The sequence below is a fragment of the Hippoglossus stenolepis genome, chromosome 22, assembly GCF_022539355.2.
Source record: "Hippoglossus stenolepis isolate QCI-W04-F060 chromosome 22, HSTE1.2, whole genome shotgun sequence".
NCBI lineage: Eukaryota > Metazoa > Chordata > Actinopteri > Pleuronectiformes > Pleuronectidae > Hippoglossus > Hippoglossus stenolepis.
The window spans coordinates 719,854-739,199 of NC_061504.1; positions in this window are offsets into that span (position 1 = coordinate 719,854).

Below are 19,346 nucleotides of genomic sequence, written 5' to 3' on the forward strand. Positions count from 1 at the left end.
CTGATTGCATTTGCAACCTCTTTGGAGCTCCAAGAGAAAGCAATGAGCTATCGATCTGATTCTGACATATGTGATAGAGCTGACCCAGAGCTCCCAGGAACACTATCTCCCATCCCTGTGGCTCTTACAGTTCCTGACTTGTGGGGCTTTAAAGGTTAGATTTTTAGCGAGGTCAGAAGGTCACCAATGTTAAGTCAATGGGGGCCTTCTGAGTAACATTTCTGAGGCCTCTTCAACCATACAAGGTCCGATTGATTTGAAACCACTTTTGACTGACAACTGGCACCTCGCTGAACGTGAGCCAACAGGAAGGACAAACGCACTTTTCAAGTCTCTACGACCTTCACAAAAAAAGTTATTCAAGAATATCTCCTCAGATTTATTTGCATTTGGTGGTTTGACCACTTCCGAAGGTATTAGAAGCTCGGGGATGGTACCAATCGATCGGGCGTACCCGAATTAGTTGAGACGAACGCACTTTTCAAGTCTCTATGACCTTCACAAAAATAGTTATTCAAGAATATCTCCTCAAACCTCCTTCTTTGCGTTTGGTGGTTTGACCACTAGATGGCGCTGACATTTTAATAATGATCAGTTGATGCCGCTATCACTATCACTGCATTTAGGAGTGTTTGTATGCATTCAGGAGTGTTTGTATGCATTTAGGAGTGTTTGTATGCATTGAGGAGTGTTTGTATGCATTTAGGAGTGTTTGTATGCATTCAGGAGTGTTTGTATGCATTTAGGAGTGTTTGTATGCATTCAGGAGTGTTTGTATGCATTGAGGAGTGTTTGTATGCATTTAGGAGTGTTTGTATGCATTCAGGAGTGTTTGTATGCATTTAGCAGTGTTTGTATGCATTCAGGAGTGTTTGTATGCATTTAGGAGTGTTTGTATGCATTTAGGAGTGTTTGTATGCATTCAGGAGTGTTTGTATGCATTTAGGAGTGTTTGTATGCATTCAGGAGTGTTTGCATGCATTTAGCAGTGTTTGTATGCATTCAGGAGTGTTTGTATGCATTTAGGAGTTTTTGTATGCATTTAGGAGTGTTTGTATGCATTCAGGAGTGTTTGCATGCATTTAGCAGTGTTTGCATGCATTCAGGCCTGAAAGTGGAATATGCTGGCAAAACCTAACCTTAGGCATAAAAATAGACTATAAAATGGAATTTAGCAAAAGTTGTAATATGGAATCAAAAACGCTCATTTGTAGGATTGTACAGCCCCCAGTGGTCAAATCGAAAGTTGGAATGTGGAATTTTGAAAAATGGAATTTGGAAGAAAAAGTTGGAATATGAAAGAAAAAGTTGGAATATGGAATTCCAACTTCCCATCTATGTGGAGCGCCTAACCCTAACCACGATGGACCTTTGCCTAAACCTAAACCTAAAACCTTCTAACTTGAGAACAACAGTGTTTATCTAAGTCCAGATATTCTGTACAACATATTCTCCAAATTACACTAATCAAAAATCACAGTTTATCTATACAAAATTCGCTTAAAGTCACAAGTCACAATTTTATTTTAAATAGAATATAAATAAATAAATATATCACTTAAGTCCAATAAAATATAATATATTCATAGATACACGGTATCATGAATGAAAATATATATAAATAAGTTTATTTTTATTCACAGTTATAGAATTAAAGGATCACAGTGGAATCGACAAGGGGGAGGAGTCTGTGAGAGGCAGCCTATAAATACAGGAGCCCTCAGTCTCCTCACTCACTCTTGCTCTAAAAGTTGTAATGGAAGGACCTCACAGCTCAGATAGAAATAGTTTGCTTTTTTAAGTGCCTAATAAGACCTGAAGAAGACCCAAGAGGGTCGAAACGTCGTCAGGAGGCAACACAGTGACACGGTCACTTGTTTTCAGTTTTTGATTTTATTTTCAGTTTGTTTCTGCCACAGGCTGGCGGCGGCCTCGCCCCGGGACCTGTACACGCCTGCTAAGATCAGCAGCCCTACATAGGCGCGCAGGTCGATCTCGTCCATCCCTTTCCATTCGTCGCCGTATTTTCGACGACCCTCCCGATTCGTCATCTCCAGGATGATGTTCTCTACCGCCGGTGTGATGAACAGGCGGAACGCCGAGGCTAGGTCACCGTGTGTGGGACGTCACGAGGATCGTGGGGCCCCGGGACCCCGCTTTGAGCCGCAGCAGAGGAGGAGGAGGAGGAGCGGCGGGCGCCCTCCTCTCGACCGTACGCCCTCGAGGACCATGTTATTTCCCGTTTCTTGACGGGAAGGTCTCTCTTTCCACGAGTCCGGTGGTGGTGGTGTCGCCGTGGTCTTGTCCTTCTTCTTCTTCCAAGGATGACGAATCTGCAGAAGCATCACCCACTGGGTTGTAGTCTTCATCACCATCGTCGTCGCCATCCTCTCTGTCTTCTTCTCGGCCTGCTTTTCTGTCTGCTTCTCGGTCTGGCTCTTTCGCGTCCTCTTCGGGTTCAGAGGATGGTTGCTGGGAGAATAGCTGTTGGAGAACCTGTTCTCTGGTGAAACGCGGGCGCGCCGGCTTCTATGTGGGTCTAATGTACCCCCCTAGATTACAATTGGAATCAGGTGTGGGTCTAAATGACCCCACAGAGCACCACAGCGCCCTCTCTGGGGTCTAAATGACCCCCCAGGAGAATCGAGAATGACAATCCATTGGTCTCAATTACCCCAGGAGAATTGGATAATGACAATCCTTGGGTCACCCTAACCCTGACCGGCCAGGGCTTGCGGATGATCTCACGCACGCACTCACACACACACACACACACACAGACACACACACACACTCTGGGTCAATCCGACCCAGGAACAACACAAGGGTTAAAAGTATCATCTCATTCGGCTTGAGCTCAATTTAATGGTCGTAATGTGCGCTGAAGGTTTGACTGCTCTTGTAGCTTCAAGGAGGTTCGGAACCAAACTCTGCCGCTTCTCCAATGTTTTTACTTGCTTGATCATAACTCCCTGAAGCGGAAGACATGTACATCTTGTGGCCCTTTCTTTTTCAAGAGTAGAACCAATTTGAGCAGCTCTCTTCCTTTCTTTTTCAAGAGCAGAACCAATTTGAGCAGCTCTCTTCCTTTCTTTTTCAAAGGCAGAGGCAGTGTGTTTGCCTCGCTCCTCCAAGACAGCCCTTTGTATCTTTTCCTGTTTTAGGGCATTTTCAAGTTGGGCCTGTCTTGTCTTGCTCTCTGACTGTTGTGCTTTGAACTTATCGACCATATATTGGAGCTTAGCAATCGTAGCTTGATTCTTAGAGATGAAGGCTTTCTCCTTCTTCAGTTCTTTCTTGAGTCTGCTGCGAGCTTCTCTGTCTTTCTGGCTGTACCTTCGAGTGAGCTGACTCTCACCGAGAGCATCCTCAAGTTCACCTTGTAGCTTCTTGTTCTCAGAAGCCAGTTGGTGATTTGCCTGAGTCAGCTGGTCCAGTTTATCTGTGTCCTCATGTTGCTGGGAGATGACAGCCTGATGAGCTAGGTCTTTCTCACGTAGAGCATCCTCAAGTTCACCTTGTAGCCTCTTCTTCTCAGAAGCCAATTTGTGAATTTTCCGACACAGGCGGATCACTTTATCTGTTTCCTTATGCTGCTCGGAGAAGGACGCTGGATGAGCAAGGTCTTTGTCACGTAGAGCATCCTGAAGTTCACTTCGTAGCTTCTTGATCTCAGAATCCAGTTGGAGATTTCCCAAAGTCAGCTGGTCAAGTCTATCTGTGTCTTTATGCTGCTGGGAGATGGCAGCCTGATGAGCAAGGTCTTTCTCACATAGAGCATACACAAGTTCACCTTGTAGCATCTTGATCTTAGACATTAGTTCAGGTCCAGTGAAAAAGGTGGCTGTTCCTAAGGCACACAGGGGCATATATGCAGACATTCAGACCAGGGTGTTTTGTTTTCTGTCCTTGATAAGCTGGTGGCTGAACAACCAAGTTAACTGCAACACAAAAAGGGTGTCAGAGGCTTTTATGGCCATCGACTCACTGGAAACAAACAAGCAGTCATCATCATCAGAGGTCAGCAGCATTGAGGAGAAAACATCGAAGCAGTCAACATCATCAGAGGTCAGCAGCGGAGGGAATGAAAGACCGAAGAAGTCAACACCAGCAGTGTTCAACGGAATTGAGGAGAAAGAATCGAAGCAGACTTCATCATCAGAGGTCAGCAGCAGTGAGAATAAAAGATTGAAGCGGTCAACACCAGCAGTGTTCAACGGAATTGAGGAGAAAGGAACGAAGCAGATGACATCATCAGAGGTCAGCAGCGGAGGGAAGAAAAGACCGAAGCAGTTAACATCATCAGAGTTCAACAGCATTGAGGAGAAAACATCGAAGCAGTCAACATCATCAGAGGTCAGCAGCAGTGGGAATAAAAGATCGAAGCAGTCAACACCAGCAGTGGTCAGCAGCATTGAGGAGAAAAGATCGAAGCAGACAACATCATCAGAGGTCAGCAAAGAAAATGAGAACTCAGCATCATCAGACAGCAACTCCAGGGAGAAGATTGCAAAGATGCTGGCAGCAGACAGATGTAAAATGTATGTCAGTGTTCTCTTGGACCAGCTCATCAACAAAGCTATAATAAGGCAAAGGTGACCTGGACTGATGTCGACATAACAGACACAAGTCATCATCTGCTGGAGAGAATATGGGCCGAGGTCAAAGACATTGACTCAACTTTCAACCCCAACACAATCCTTGACGAGGTCATTTTCAAGGAGTTGTGTAAGAAGTGGCCTTGTCCAGAGATGCTATTGGTTTCCTTTCTTTTAAGAGATCCAGAACTTGAGATATCAATTAGCTCCTCTTTGAAAAGACGCCTGTGCAAAAAGCCTGGCGTCTTCTCCTCTTTCAGAGCAGGCTTCTCTTCCTTCTTCCGGAGATAAAAGGTGGATGATGTTATTCCGATAGCTTCACTTTCAAATTTAAATATGTTTTCTCCATGTGCTCCTGTTATCCCCACATTTATAAGAATGAATAAAATGTATAAAATGGAATTATTTGCTCTCAGTATTTATTCCACTCAGACTTAAGTCTCCTTGTGGCTTTTCTCCAGGTGCTCCGGTTCCCTCCCATATTTAAAACAATTATTAAAAGATTCAAAATCGAAGAATTTGTTCTCAGGATTTATTCCACTGAGACTAAAGTTTTGCTGTTTTACAAGATGAAAATTCACTGTTTCACAGGTGCAAGTTTAGTTTCTTCCTTTAATTCATCAGCCATCAGCACCTTCACCTGAACTTAGCTCCAACAAGCTGTATAAGGCAGAGTAGAGTGACCTCATTATGGCTGGTGATCAAATAGCGATAGTAAGCATCTAACTGTCAGATATTTTCAGAATAATACACAGTTGCTGCTGACTATCACCGTAAATCGATAGTGTTACTTGATTGTGTTTGTCTTAATTTTGAAGGAAATTTGAGATCTCAACTAATTCAATTTTGGAGTTAAATTTCTCCAGGAAGATGGAAATATTACAACTGCAACATATTTTTTATATCTCACTTATGTAAAAAGCAACAAGAGTTTATATGATTTAATATATAGGATAACATGTAGAATATCCCTTGTACGTCTGAAGGTCTTCTGCACAAATTACCACAAAAAAAACATTAGATGTTAGCAGGTGTTAGGGGCCACCAGCGGATGTTAGGGACATAACTTCAGTTGTGCACCTTAGCGTCATCAAGTGTTTTGACCTTCTGATCAATGATACAGGCCGAACTTGAGGGTACGCTGAGGATAAAGGTAAATCTGACTGGCTGCTGGGTATTATGGCAGTACTATGAAAGCCATGTGGCTGCTCAGTAGATCAGACATCATTACCTCTTTAGCCTTTTTAAACTAAACTCTGTACCATTTTAAAACATAGGACAAGATGGAGAATATTCCTTGTACGTTTGACTGCAGCAATTAATGCCTATTGCCAGTTGATGTTAACGGATGTTAGTGACCACCAGCGGATGTTAGGGACATATCTTCAGTTGTGTACCTTAGCGTCATCAGGTGTTTAGGTCTTTTAATCACAAGACATCCTCTTTTAAGGCAGGCCCACCACAGGTTGATCAGACCTGGGTGCATGTCCCTAGCATATTGGGGCCCAGTTGGGATCTGTCCTCCTGATCCAGAGCCATTGGCTGCAGCGCTCTGCAGTGTGTGATGTTTCTTTTATGGTCCGGCGCAGGGCTTGTCGATGGATCTCCAGATCTTTGTGCAACCTAATGGTGCAGCCAACCTCCACAGGGTAAGCTATTGCTTTCCAGCCACATTGCTGTGCCTCAAATGCAAGGTCTGCATACCACAGCCTTTTCCTCTCATTTGCTTCATCAACATTATCCACCTAGGGTACTGTCAATTCTAAAAAGTAGACGATGCACATGGTATTAGATCAGATTATTAGGTCAGGTCTTAGGGTGGTAGTGACAATATGTGATGGGACTGTAAGTCGCTGGCCCACATCCACCAGCATCTCCCAGTCCCGGACTTGCTCCAACTGACCACTACCGGCCAGTGGAGGAGGCCTCTCTTTCTTTTCCCTCTCTGGATAAATGTTGTCCTTTAAACTGCATTCGATGTTTTGGATGGCAAGGCATTGGTAGCAGTTCACTTAGTTTCTAGTGTTGCTGCAAGGCATTATCTGGTTGTGTATCAACGTATACCTACCTTAGGAGATACTTATTTTACAACCAGTGAGGATGTGCCTGACCCTAGCGTAATAATATTAGTTAGTTGTCTCTATATGAATCCATTCATGACACAAAATGACTCAAGTGAAACTGATCTGACTTAAATGATCTGATTATTTTACAATCGTAGACCATACAACAATTGACAGTCTGAAATAAAAGATATCAAACTGAACAAATTTAACTTTTAACATTCTTTAGTTTTCAACATGATTCTAAGCTGACTTCATGTTATCATTTGATGCAGTGTTAACCTTTAAACTCTGATGTTGGACAACATACTGCAAATGTGAAGAGGAAAAATCGGACATTAGCTTTAGAGAACAAACAAATTCAGATGAAATCCTGTAATTCCACAGGCAGACACTGGTTATTTCGTTGATTTACATTCACAAAAAGAGCCAATGAAATACATCGTTTATTTACATGGAAACATAACATTTTATAAGTTTTAGATCTTTTTCAGAAAGGCAATCAAATTCTTGTTGCAAATTATCAACAAGATTAAGGAAAATTCTATTTGGTAAAAGACACATAAAAAAACACACGAGGAAAAGACATGGAGGTGTAAACAAACATGAACAGACCATTTTCAAACTTTGAATCACAGACAAAATGGCAATCACGACTCTATCCCAACACAGTGATGAAAAGTTGTATTTCTGATGATGGTTTAAGAACTTCAATGTAAAGTTAAAGGTGCGAGGAGTATTAAAGGGCCCTCGCTCCTTGGATAGATCAGCACATGTAGGTGAAACAATGGATTCTACTTCTAATCTACAAAACTTCTGCTTTGTAAATGCATTTTTACTTTGACGAACTTGTCCCAGGGCTTTCATCTGATCAACTTCAAATTGAGTGTCATCACAACAAGATGGAGATAAAAACTAACTCAAAGATCGATTTTTCATCACACGGTGTGACCGTGGCGTGGCGTCAAAGTTTGATTACACGCCATCAAAACACGAGGTTTTGTATCTCGGACATACAAGGTCCAATCGACTCCAAACTAGACATGTAAAACAAAAGTCCCGGCCTGATGACATCTACACAGAAATCTTGACTTCAAATCACAGCCCTCACCCACTGCTCGCAGCCATGTCAAACTGTATCAAATGGGTCTCAAGACATTGATAATGTAGGCATAACATTACTGTGACTTTTCGTCAAACGCCATAATAGTGGCGTGGCGTCAAAGTTCATCAACTCGCCATGACACACGAATAACTTTACGACATTACTATAACTTCGGTGTTGGAGGTTCAACCTACCTCAAACTACATTTGTGTAACAACAGCCCCCTGCAGACATTCAGATGGTTTTAAGGAATGGGCGTGGCAAAATAACTGACTAGCGCCCCCTCGGTGCTTGCGAGGTTGCATTTAGGCCATGAATTGTCCTTTTTCCATTTTGCCGTGGAATATGGGCTGCCACATATGGAGTGGTGTATGCTGGAAGCCTGTCCACATCCTCCGCTGCAACAAGGTTGGAGTCTGGATAGAGGTTAGGGACGGCTGGAGCTGCTGCCTGCGCCCTCTGCAGCGGTAGCAGCTGAGTGTCCGACTGGTCATCAGGCTGCACCACTGCTGGCTGTGGTTGTTCTCTTGGTGGAGCTGAGTCCAGATCAGGGTGTAGTCGGAGACACTGAGACTTGGAGATTAGTTCAGTCCCTGATATTCACTTCAGTTAAACAACATTCATACGCTCCCCAATCCGGCACATTGCAGTTTAGTTTTGAGTTGCTATAACTGATTTAAACTCAGACTTCCCATGCTCGGAAAAACCACAGTCATCCTCTCTATTCTTAAACCTATTTTCTCAAATAGGTTGTCTCAGCAGTTGTGAACCCGACTCTTATTTTTTATCAATTTAAACTCTGGTAATGTAATTATTTTTCCATCTTTAAATCTAAATATGGATGCTTAGGATTTTTTAGACGAGTGTCAATGTTCTGCACAGTGAGGATCGGGGACTGCAGAGTGGTCGTCAGAATATTTATCTAAAGCTAAAGTGGTAGCAGGAGTGTTAAGAAGTACGATGTGATACTTATCTTCAGGAGGGGGCTTTGGAACAAGTCGCTTGTTGAAACCTTTGCGACCGCGAACAGACGCGGCGGGGGAACCGGCTGGGGTCGCTGGTTCGTGCTCAATCTGCGATCAGGTAGAATCGATGGACAGTTTACTTGAACCGCTGGGTTACGGAGCTGAGAAGGAGGCCGGCCTGAAGCTGGCATGATGCCGCGATGTTGAAGCTGAGCGATGAGGAATCGGCCTCCCCGTGGGAGACTCGTTGGGTTCGCTCGGCGAAGGCTCCTGCCACGACGATCCGTAGGATTGAACGATCTCTTGGATGCTGGGTCCGAACCTCTTGGGGAATAATCATTGTCAGGATCCGACATCGAGATGAAAACGATGTGAAATAAGCTAGGTGAGCGAAAGCTTGCGTTATGCGCGTCACTGAAAGACGGCTGACTGCGGAAGGAGGAGAAGGGATTTTTAAAGTTTGACAGGTGCTGAATGATTGGCTGAAAGAGACCGCGGCAGACCTGATTGGACATTTAGGAACACCCACAATCAGCTGATCAGCATGCAGGTTAAGTCTTCCTGACTGAACTTACGCTTAAGCTTCATTTAAACTCAGACTTCCCATGCTCGGAAAAACCACACTCATCCTCTCTATTCTTAAACCTATTTTCTCAAATAGGTTGTCTCAGCAGTTGTGAACCAGACTCTTATTTTTTATCAATTTAAACTCTGGTAATGTCATTATTTTTCCATCTTTAAATCTAAATGTGGATGCTTAGGATACTGAATACCTGGCCAATAGAATGTAGAAACCTTAAAGGTTTAGTGTGTAGAATGTACAGGCAGCATAATTTTCCCATGTGTTCAGTGTGAACCTGCTCTTCAGCTTTTAGTTAGTTACTGGTTGGTACATATGCCACTACTGATATTTCTGTGAAGAGCTCGTATTGTTCCGGTTTTAACTTCTTGGCTTGTGCGATGCTGCGCTAAATCAACTTGCAACACAATCAGAATCAGATTTAGAGTCACTTCTATAATATTCACTCAGCATAAACAGGAATGATGAAGAAGAAAATGCCTTTCTCCACAGATCAGTCATACATAGTAAAAACTGACATTTTGAAAAAAGCAATAGAAAGCAGGACTCAGAAGTCATTTGTATTTGGAGTTGACAAAGTGCTTTGTTAAATATATGCTTAATACAAACCATAAAACAAAATCGCAGATCTCAACTTTGGTGCTGACACAGATCAGACAGTGACATTCATCACTTCTCCAAATGAAAAATATGTGAATTTTATTCACAATTTATCTTAAGTCATTTGTTTTTCAACTGCAGAACAAATCCCTGACAATGCACAAAGTATTATACAATGGACATGAAGGGTAACGTATTGCATAAGGAACTAAGTGAAGCAGTTTATTAGGTACACCAAGCTAAAACTAATACAATCCAACACCAACAGCCCTAAAACATGTCCTACCTTCATGAAATGTACAATATTTATATAATATATGGCATTTTGTATGGGACTGCATTAGTTCCACTCAGTGTACCTAGGCATTGGTTATTCAATTAGGCATTGCTGTATTTCAAATAAACACATTTTCAAGGTACAACTGGAATTGAAGATCTCTCACCTAAGATGGAGCACAAAAATAAGGGAGCATCAAAATTCTATGATTATATTTATATACATTTCCAAAGTTGGAGGGCCTTAAAATATGTTGGGAAAGGGACTTTGATCATGTCATCCCAGAAGATAACTGTAAAAAAACTTCTTTGTGTCATGGTATTGTCATAGATTAAACAGTATTTTGGACTGATTACCGCCATCTACGGAGTTGGTGCACCGTTCCTAGAGGTACTGCAATACAAGGTCGATCCAAGTGGAATCAAGATTCAAGAGTTTATTGTCAAATGCACAACAATTACATTAAGCAGTCGCTGGCAATGAAATGAGTGGGTCACAGGCTCTCTTATAGCAATGCTCCGAATATTACAAGCAAAAAAATATTGAATAAAATAATATAAAATAGAATATCAAAAATTTAAAATAGAAAATAAAATATATATATCTAAATATATATACACCTAAAGAAAAAAAACAATAGTGCAATTATGTGCAATAGTGCAAATATGCTAAGGTGCTGGTTTAGTGGAGTTATTGCAGATTGGAGGAGTTTAAAAGTCTTATGGCCTGGGGGATGAAACTGTCTCTGAGCCTGGTGGTGCGGGCCCGGATGCTGCGGTACCGTCGGCCAGACGGCAGCAGGCAAAACAGTTTATGGTTTCCTTTGATCTATTAGTCACATCATAGTCCTTTAACCCCCTTTGTTTGAATTTCTTAAACCCCCTTTGCTTCAATTCCTTTAAACCTCCTTTGCTTCAATTCCTTTAAACTCCTTTGCTTCAAATCCTTTAACCCCCTTTGCTTCAATTCCTTTAACCCTTGCTATTCATTCCCCCTTTGCTTCAATTCCTTTAAACTCCTTTGCTTCAATTCCTTTAACCCCTTTGCTTCAATTCCTTTAAACTCCTTTGCTTCAAATCCTTTAACCCCTTTGCTTCAATTCCTTTAACCCCCTTCGCTTCAATTCCTTTAAACTCCTTTGCTTCAAATCCTTTAACCCCCTTTGCTTCAATTCCTTTAACCCCCTTTGCTTCAATTCCTTTAAACTCCTTTGCTTCAAATCCTTTAACCCCCTTTGCTTCAATTCCTTTAACCCCCTTTGCTTCAATTCCTTTAAACTCCTTTGCTTCAAATCCTTTAACCCCCTTTGCTTCAATTCCTTTAAACTCCTTTGCTTCAATTCCCTTTCTATTCTTTAAAGATGCTCTTTATCTCAGAAAAATAAGAAGTGAAGAATCAGTCTGCACTAACCAGCGAATTGGTAGAACAAAGAAGATAAGAGATTTTTCATGAGAATTTGGAAAATACATCTTGAACAGCGAAAATAACAATTCGTAACACACATTGAAACAAACAACAGTCGCAATGGAGATCACTCGGAGAGTGAAACAAATGGATATAAAGGTAGAGACTGTCGTCGCCCGTACTTGAGTCCTTTTCTGAAGATCACTGCAGAGCAGTGGGAGCTGTTGAAGTCATGCAAACCGGATGAAGCTACAACATTTATGTTGGCAGATCTTCTGCTGAAGTTAATGACGACCGTTTCAAATGCCATTGCAAAGCGATGTCCCGATGCACCCTTGTCTGAGGAAGAAGTTCGGTCCATTCTGGGCGACACTCTCAACGACAGTCTTTCACCAGGCACAACAAAGTCTAAGAGTTTGGATAAGCTCACAGACTTGGTTGTAGAGGAGGTGACGAAGACTGTCAACTCCACCTTGTCTGCAAGCTCCACCTGTGTGAGCTCTGAGAAGCCTATACCAACCCGCCTCATTAACCCCGCTAGAGTCCAGAAGATGATCTGTTATGCCTGCGAGACGTTAAAGGCAGATGCAAAATCAAACTCTTGCTCGAGTGTCAATCGCGCAGGCGAAGTCGGGCCATTTCCTCAGAGGAACAGGACGCTTCAGATGATCCCATTCGGATGTGTAGGACCTCTTCAAGCTCCCACTCTTCAGGAGTCAGCTCCAAGTCAGGTAGTTCCTCAGAGGGAGGTTCAACAACAAGCAGTATGGACAGTGGGAAGATGCTTGTCCAGGAAACAATCAACAATAGTTTGACTGACATCACAGACTTCTTTAATGAGTTCAATGACAGCCTCTTTCTCAATTCATCGTTTTCTCCAGAGATTGATATGGCTTTAGATGAAATTATTGAGTCAATCAATAAGGAAAGCAAAAATGGAAAGGAATCTCCACAGCCAAACCTCTCAATCAGTAAAGGAATGAGGACGATCAATAGTCTTTTCATAAAGACTTTTGCCACAGCAGGGACACTTCAAATACTGACAGGGGTCGCGAAAAAATTCAAGGAGGAGACCAAAGTCAATAGGAGGCTGACAATACAGTCATTGATGGCTAGTATTGACGCTGTGCTTCTGGAGAAGGAGAAGCCGGGAGGTGGAAATGAAAGTTCTGCATTCCAAACACTGAAAAAGCCTCCATCTGAAAAGGTTCTTGTATTCACAAAACAGCTTTCAGATCTCATCTATGCGCACATCGCACCTGGAAGGAATTCAGACATTAGTTCAGGTCCAGTGAAAAAGGTGGCTGTTCCTAAGGCACACAGGGGCATATATGCAGACATTCAGACCAGGGTGTTTTGTTTTCTGTCCTTGATAAGCTGGTGGCTGAACAACCAAGTTAACTGCCACACAAAAAGGGTGTCAGAGGCTTTTATGGCCATCGACTCACTGGAAACAAACAAGCAGTCATCATCATCAGAGGTCAGCAGCATTGAGGAGAAAACATCGAAGCAGTCAACATCATCAGAGGTCAGCAGCGGAGGGAATGAAAGACCGAAGAAGTCAACACCAGCAGTGTTCAACGGAATTGAGGAGAAAGGATCGAAGCAGACTTCATCATCAGAGGTCAGCAGCAGTGGGAATAAAAGATCGAAGCGGTCAACACCAGCAGTGTTCAACGGAATTGAGGAGAAAGGAACGAAGCAGACAACATCATCAGAGGTCAGCAAAGAAAAGGAGAACTCAGCATCATCAGACAGCAACTCCAGGGAGAAGATTGCAAAGATGCTGGCAGCAGACAGATGTAAAATGTATGTCAGTGTTCTCTTGGACCAGCTCATCACACGAAGCTATAATAAGGCAAAGGTGACCTGGACTGATGTCGACATAACAGACACAAGTCATCATCTGCTGGAGAGAATATGGGCCGAGGTCAAAGACATTGACTCAACTTTCAACCCCAACACAATCCTTGACGAGGTCATTTTCAAGGAGTTGTGTAAGAAGTGGCCTTGTCCAGAGATGCTATTGGTTTCCTTTCTTTTAAGAGATCCAGAACTTGAGATATCAATTAGCTCCTCTTTGAAAAGACGCCTGTGCAAAAAGCCTGGCGTCTTCTCCTCTTTCAGAGCAGGCTTCTCTTCCTTCTTCCGGAGATAAAAGGTGGATGATGTTATTCCGATAGCTTCACTTTCAAATTTAAATATGTTTTCTCCATGTGCTCCTGTTATCCCCACATTTATAAGAATGAATAAAATGTATAAAATGGAATTATTTGCTCTCAGTATTTATTCCACTCAGACTTAAAGGGGACATAGCATGCCCATTTTACCACAAGTTGATATGGTTCCTTGGGGTCTTAATGAAATGTCTGTAACATACTTTGGTCAAAATACCACAAGGATCATTTAAAACAGCACCCTTTTTACCCTGTATAAAACAGCCCTCCACAGAGCGACCTGTTTTGACTGCCTGTTCCTTTAAATGCTAATGAGCCAGCTCCCCCCTCCCCCCATGATTTTAAACGATATAAATTACATATTTTATATGATATAAATTATCAAATATGCATCCCATACTTTGTATTCCCTTGTTGTCCTGGAGTTTTAATTTTCCCAATCACATAATTAAATGTCCCCTCTGCCCATCCACTACAAGCACACAAGCAGACAGACAGAGAGAAAGAGAGAGGGGTGGGGGCTATGAAGACCATCATTTACCCCGAACCCCGACATTCAACGGGTACAACAACAAGCGGAGAAAGCAGAATCGCGGGCTGACCTTATATGTACAGTCTATGGGGCTGACCAGGCGCGGAGAAATGCTCGTCCCGTGAACAGCCAGGCGGCTGCGCGCTGGAGAACGGCGCTGCGCTTCCTCGCAGCGGCACTTCCCGTCGGTGTACCCGGCGTAACTACTGTAACCCAGCGGAACTACTGTAACCCGGCGGAACTACTGTAACCCGGCGGAACTACTGTACCCCGGCATACAGTAGAGCTGAACACTGCGGAAGTCTTCCACACAGCGCCGTTCTCAAGCGCGCAGCCGCCTGGCTGTTCACACGGGACGAGCATTTCTCCGCTGGTCAGCCCCATAGACTGTATATATAAGGTCAGCCCGCGATTCTGCTTTCTCCGCTTGTTGTTGTACCCGTTGAATGTCGGGGTTCGGGGGTTACAGTAGCGCTGAACACTGCGGAAGTCCTCCACACTGTTGGCTGTGTGGCGCTGACACAAATTCCAGCTCACGCACGGGAGGCAAGCGGTCGCTCCCGAGCAGCTGCTGCAGCCTCCCAGTCCCAACGATCCAGACAAATGCCACATGTGAGTGAATCGCGGGCTGACCAGCGGAGAAATGCTCGTCCCGTGTGAACAGCCCGGCTGCGTGCTTGGGAACGGCGCTGCGCTGCCTCGCAGCCTCCGGTGTAAACCCGGAAGTAACGAGTGTGGGGGGACGGGACGGGACGGGGGGTGGGCCAAGACCATGTAGGGAGACTTCCAGTGTATTGTTACGACACAATACCCAGGAAGCGCAATCGAGTCGCTCAAGCATGACGTTTCTGACTTAGAGGAACTATAACAAAACGCGCGAGTGTTTTTTCCCCAGAGTTTTTGGGTTGGTAGACATGCCAGATACCCACATTAACCTGAAGAAGCACTAACAAAGTGGAATTTGCATGCTATGTCCCCTTTAAGTCTTGTTGTGGCTTTTCTCCAGGTGCTCCGGTTCCCTCCCATATTTAAAACAATTATTAAAAGATTCAAAATCAAAGAATTTGTTCTCAGGATTTATTCCACTGAGACTAAAGTTTTGCTGTTTTACAAGCTGAAAATTCACTGTTTCACAGGTGCAAGTTTAGTTTCTTCCTTTAATTCATCAGCCATCAGCACCTTCACCTGAACTTAGCTCCAACAAGCTGTATAAGGCAGAGTAGAGTGACCTCATTATGGCTGGTGATCAAATAGCGATAGTAAGCATCTAACTGTCAGATATTTTCAGAATAAGACACAGTTGCTGCTGACTATCACCGTAAATCGATACAGTGTTACTTGATTGTGTTTGTCTTAATTTTGAAGGAAATTTGAGATCTCAACTAATTCAATTTTGGAGTTAAATTTCTCCAGGAAGATGGAAATATTACAACTGCAACATATTTTTTATATCTCACTTATGTAAAAAGCAACAAGAGTTTATATGATTTAATATATAGGATAAGATGTAGAATATCCGTTGTACGTCTGAAGGTCTTCTGCACAAATTACCACAAAAAAAACATTAGATGTTAGCAGGTGTTAGGGGCCACCAGCGGATGTTAGGGACATAACTTCCGTTGTGCACCTTAGCGTCATCAAGTGTTTTGACCTTCTGATCAATGATACAGGCCGAACTTGAGGGTACGCTGAGGATAAAGATAAATCTGACTGGCTGCTGGGTATTATGGCAGTACTATGAAAGCCATGTGGCTGCTCAGTAGATCAGACATCATTACCTCTTTAGCCTTTTTAAACTAAACTCTGTACCATTTTAGAACATAGGACAAGATGGAGAATATTCCTTGTACGTTCGACCGCAGCAATTAATGCCTATTGCCAGTTGATGTTAACGGATGTTAGTGACCACCAGCAGATGTTAGGGACATATCTACAGTTGTGTACCTTAGCGTCATCAGGTGTTTAGGTCTTTTAATCACAAGACATCCTCTTTTAAGGCAGGCCCACCACAGGTTGATCAGACCTGGGTGCATGTCCCTAGCATATTGGGGCCCAGTTGGGATCTGTCCTCCTGATCCAGAGCCATTGGCTGCAGCGTTCTGCAGTGTGTGATGTTTCTTTTATGGTCCGGCGCAGGGCTTGTCGATGGATCTCCAGATCTTTGTGCAACCTAATGGTGCAGCCAACCTCCACAGGGCAAGCTATTGCTTTCCAGCCACATTGCTGTGCCTCAAATGCAAGGTCTGCATACCACAGCCTTTTCCTCTCATTTCCTCTCATCTCCTAGAGGTACTGCAATACAAGGTCGATCCAAGTGGATTCAAGATTCAAGAGTTTATTGTCAAATGCACAACAATTACATTAAGCAGTCGCTGGCAATGAAATGCTTGGGTCACAGGCTCTCTTATAGCAATGCTCCGAATATTACAAGCAAAAAAATATTGAATAAAATAATATAAAATAGAATATCAAAAATTAAAAATAGAAAATAAAATATATATATCTAAATATATATATACACCTAAAGAAAAAAAACAATAGTGCAATTATGTGCAATAGTGCAAATATGCTAAGGTGCTGGTTTAGTGGAGTTATTGCAGATTGGATGAAACTGAAAACACAAAGAGACGTGGAGAACATTGAGGGGCTCTGGAGGTGTGCCTGAGACAACTATATACAACATTGATGAAATGGATTTTAAAGGGGACATAGCATGCCCATTTTACCACAAGTTGATATGGTTCCTTGGGGTCTTAATGAAATGTCTGGAACATACTTTGGTCAAAATACCACAAGGATCATTTAAAACAGCACCCTTTTTACCCTGTATAAAACAGCCCTCCACAGAGTGACCTGTTTTGAGTGCCTGTTCCTTTAAATGCTAATGAGCCAGCTCCCCCCTCCCCCCTCTCCCCCCATGATTTTAAACGATATAAATTACATATTTTATATGATATAAATTATCAAATATGCATCCCATACTTTGTATTCCCTTCTGTTGTCCTGGAGTTTTAATTTTCCCAATTTTCCGCTTGGGAACGGCGCGGCGCTTCCGCATCCGCGGTCGGTGTAAACCCAGCGAACCAGTGTGGGGCGGGGGATGAGGTGGGGGTGGCCAAGGCCATGTAGGAGACTTCAGTGTATTGTGACAACACAGTACACAGGAAGCTCATTCAGTCACTCAAGCATGACGTTTCTGACTTAGAGGAACCATAACAAAACGCGCAAGTGTTTTTCCCAGAGTTTTTGGGTTGGTAGACATGCCAGATACCCACATTAACCTGTAGAAGCACTAACAAAGTGGAATTGTCATGATATGTCCCCTTTAAAATGGCCCATTGGACGTTTTTGCAGAAGGATATTGAAATTGAGAATCTTAAAGGGGACATAGCATGCAAATTCCACTTTGTTAGTGCTTCTACAGGTTAATGTGGGTATCTGGCATGTCTACCAACCCAAAAACTCTGGGGAAAAAACACTCGCGCGTTTTGTTATAGTTCCTCTAAGTCAGAAACGTCATGCTTGAGCGACTCGATTGCGCTTCCTGGGTATTGTGTCGTAACAAGGAACTGGAAGTCTCCCTACATGGTCTTGGCCCCACCTCACTCGTCCGTGTGAACAGCCAGGCGGCTGCGCGCTGGAGAACGGCGCTGCGCTGCCTCGCAGCGGTCTTCCACACTGCCAGCTGTGTGGAAGACTTCCGCAGTGTTCAGCTCTACTGTATGCCGGGTTACAGTAGTTCCGCCGGGTTACAGTAGTTACGCCGGGTACAGTAGTTCCGCCGGGTTACAGTAGTTCCGCCGGGTTACAGTAGTTACGCCGGGGTACACCGGACGCGGAAGTGCCGCTGCGAGGCAGCGCAGCGCCGTTCTCAAGCGCGCAGCCGCCTGGCTGTTCACACGGGACGAGCATTTCTCCGCTGGTCAGCCCCATAGACTGTATATATAAGGTCAGCCCGCGATTCTGCTTTCTCCGCTTGTTGTTGTACCCGTTGAATGTCGGGGTTCGGGGGTAAATGATGGTCTTCATAGCCCCCCCACCACCTCTCTTTCTCTCTCTGTCTGTCTGCTTGTGTGCTTGTAGTGGATGGGCAGAGGGGGACATTTAATTATGTGATTGGGAAAATTAAAACTCCAGGACAACAAGGGGAATACAAAGTATGGGATGCATATTTGATAATTTATATCATATAAAATATGTAATTTATATCGTTTAAAATCATGGGGGGAGGGGGGAGCTGGCTCATTAGCATTTAAAGGAACAGGCACTCAAAACAGGTCACTCTGTGGAGGGCTGTTTTATACAGGGTAAAAAGGGTGCTGTTTTATATGATCCTTGTGGTATTTTGACCAAAGTATGTTACAGACATTTCATTAAGACCCCAAGGAACCATATCAACTTGTGGTAAAATGGGCATGCTATGTCCCCTTTAAATGATTTTAAAATACATTTTTTCTAAAAAGAATGGTGAATTGTTGGTCCCATGTAATACAAATAACCACAGCCCTCTTGAAGATCCAAGGATACTTTGCCGTGATGGATGGCACCTGTCTGGCCTTTACTGTCCCAAATGGACTGATTCTCAAAGCAGATGGCATGTTAGCCTTCCCTAGTCAAGAGTGACCTGCTGCATTCAGGAGGGTGACTCATCCCAGCTCATCTGTTGGAAATATAAAAGGAATCTTTATGGGATTTTTTCATGCTTGTACAAAGGACACGGTGTTGTCATAACTCCAGTGTGCATAGTCCTATCACTGCCAAACTTCTGTCTCATGATTAGAGTCCAAGCCTGAACAGCTCTGTGTCAATATTTCCTCAGTGTCATAGCGCCACCTACTGGCAACAGGAAGTAAGCTTTGTTTTACAACTATCATTCGATTTACATAAAATTTTAACAGTGTGATGTGCAATTGATAGCGTGGACCGTAATGAGCAATTAGCAGGCAAGGATCGACATCTCTCGACGGACGCAGGAAGTGAAGCGTTTGTCCTTGCCGCAGTGCGCAAAACACATGCAACGCGGAGACGTGCGCTTGGTCATTGGT